This window comes from Mastacembelus armatus, chromosome 4 (assembly GCF_900324485.2).
Source record: "Mastacembelus armatus chromosome 4, fMasArm1.2, whole genome shotgun sequence".
Lineage (NCBI taxonomy): Eukaryota > Metazoa > Chordata > Actinopteri > Synbranchiformes > Mastacembelidae > Mastacembelus > Mastacembelus armatus.
In genome coordinates, this window is record NC_046636.1 from 17549967 (window position 1) to 17553243 (window position 3277).

Below are 3277 nucleotides of genomic sequence, written 5' to 3' on the forward strand. Positions count from 1 at the left end.
TTGAGTGGGTTGAGTGTATTGTGAATCTGACCTTTGTTTAACCCCTTTAATGGGCATAGTGTCCGATCTGATGATAAGGGGAGGTTAAGTGGATCCTTCAGACATGAAACATACGGCAAACACTCTAAACACTAAATGCTGGATTGTCGCATACAGGGAACTACAACAAAACAAATTAGTACACACTTTACATAAGCTTCAGTTCATATCTAACGAAGGATGGTTAGCTCGTAAAGGAGATCAAAGAAATGTTTTAAATGTATTTACTGCTAGTGGTGAACACCTGTTCTAAGAAGAGAAGACCAAGAGCTACCTCTGCTGCAGAGGACAAGTTTATTAGAATAAGCCTCAGAAACCGCTAATTTGCAGCACCTCAGATTACAGCCCATTAAATGCTTCTTGGAGTTCAAGTGACATATTTCAACATCCACTTTTTAGAGGGGACTACGTGAGTCAGGCTTTCATGGTCAAATTGCGCCAAAGAAACCATTACTTTGGAAGAACATCAGGCAGAAGAGAATTTCTTTGTAGAGGATCATTTGATCAGTAGAAAACTGTCCTTTGGTCTGACGATTACAAATTTTTGATTTTTGTTTCTAACCAGTGTCTTTGTTAGATGTGAGGGGTCCTGAATGTGTGGTTCCCACTGTTAAGCATGGAGGAGGAGGTGTGATGAACACACTTAAACAGCATGGCTACCAAAGCATTTTGCAGCAACATGCCAGCCGATGTGGTTTCAATTCAGTTCAATTCAATTTATTTGTATAGCGCCAAATCACAATACAAATCATCTCAAGGCACTTTACAAAAACTAAAAACCCAACGAATCCCTTATGAGCAAGCATTTTGCGACAGTGGAGAGGAAAAACTCCCTTTAATGGAAGAAAAAACCTCCAGCAGAACCGGGTTCAATTTGGGCGACCATCTGCCTTGGGGTGAGTGGATGGAGGAGAGAGAAAAGAACAGCAACAATAAACAACAAATAGACATTGCAGGTTGGTGGGGCCAGTAACTGCACATCAGCGATATACAGCTCCAGGACCAGGGACACCTGCAGATGGTACAGAGAGAGAGAGAGAGAGAGCGAGAGAGAGAGAGAGAGAGAGAGAGAGAGGGAGATAGCACAAACTAGGGGAGAGAGAGAGCACAAGGTTAGTGACATTCAAAGCTCAAGGTTAGGTTTGCATTTAGTGGAACCATCACCATTTGTTTCCAACAGGATAATGAACCCAAGCACATCTCTAGGTTATATAAGAAGAAGAAAAGTGCCGGAATGATGGAGTGGGTCAGATGACCTGGCCTCCACAATCACCAGATCTAAATCCAATTGAGATGGTTTGGGATGAGTTGGACCAGAGAGATAAGGAAAAGCAGTAGTCCAATACTCAACACCTCTGGGAACGCCTTCAGAATAGTTGGAAACCCATTCTCCTCATGAGGCTGACTAAGAGCATGCCAAGAGGCTGTCATCAAAACAGCCCCTGACTACTTTGCATAATTGAAAACATATTCTGGTTGTATTTTTGTAGTAAGATTACATAATTTCATATTTGTTATGTCATAACTTCAATGTGTTCAGTAATCATTTTCCATCCATCCATCGATTATCTATACACACTTATTCGGCACTAGGGTCACAGGATCTGCTGGAGCCTATCCCAGCTTTCTTTGGGTGAAACGCAGGTCACCCTGGGCAGGTCACCAGTCCATCACAGGGCAAAAATCAATTAATATTATAAAATATTATATATAGTCCACTGATGTGGACTGAACTACTGTAAAGTGACTTACCTGTTGAACAATGAGGTAATTAAAAACTGCCACAGTTAGACTTTATAATAGAAGTAAACAACATAAATCTCGCACATGCATGAGGGAAACTTTTCTAGCACTGAATACAGCCAACTAGAGAGAAGCAAAATATTTAGATGAGTATTACCTATGCATGACACTAAATTACATGGCTGATTTAATCTGTCTCAGTTTTTAATCTGCCAGAAGTTGCTTAATACAGTTTGCGAATATGTAGAATATTCAGTGTTAGTTATATGCTGATGAGTTTATGCTGAATTTGTCAGATTTCATATACTAAAGGAATGAGTTGTGGAGTTCATGGGCTAATGATACAGATAATTTACTGTATAGGTTCCCAGTCTCATTTTTATTCAAGAAAGGTTAAGCAAGAACATCACATCACCCTCAGCATCATAATAAATAAGATGGAGAAAACTATCTGTCTGTTTCCTCCAGTAAGAGCCCAGATGACCAATCAGTGCTGCTGCTTCTTGCCCACAACATAATTAATTGAATTCACATCCCATCTCAGCTCTATAAGCCTATGATTAGATGACTAGAATGAAAACAGCACTCATTTATTTTAGGTGCATCGACTGCTCAAATGATATAATAATAATTAAGGTAATTATAAATTAAAAACAGCATATTGTAGTTGAGATAATAATGATTTTAATGACTGACAGCAATAATCATAACTGTTGCTGGATAAGGGCGTTAATGTTTACATGTATACTGATGGATTTATGCTCTTGGACCACGTTCGTGTTCTGGTGTCAACCTCTATGTCATGCATTTCTAATTGTCCTGTTGTGTTATTGCTTTAGAGGAGTTGTACTCACACTGTGAAAAACAGTTGCATAATGACTACTGTGGCAGTGATGTGTTATCAGGGTAAACCCAAATGCAGTTTAATGGTGGAAAACGGGTGTTTATCTGTTTCAAAAAGCATTTCACAACAATGTTTTGTGCATTTTTACAAACTGTTTTCTAGCTAGCCTATGCCTGTTTTCTGTTTTCTGCAGGAGTTGTTTCAGGAGGCCTGTGTGGTTCTCTGCAATGCTAACCTTTGTCAAATTGTTCATGTATGTTTAATCCAGCCTCAGACCTGTTTAATACAGTAGCGCTCTAACAGGATTGATGATGTTAACCCCCAGGGACATGGCTGCCAGCTGTTACATCCCCTGGTGCTGGGTCAAGGGTTGCTGATGGGTGGAGCAGTGTGGGTAGTGATGCCTGGAAAGTGAGAGGATCCTCTTATCTTAGTGCAGATTGCTGCTGGGATAGGACAAGAGGGATGCTGAGCCCAGAAGTGCTTTAAAACAACACGAAGGATTGGATATTTCACACAGCAGCCCAACCAATCCTGGAGTGGTTTATTCACTTTTTTTTGCCTCTGCTTCCATCCTCACATTTGGATTTTAAAGCCTTGGGTATTCTACATTAATGGCTTGCTGACAGGACGTGGGATAGGTAACTCACG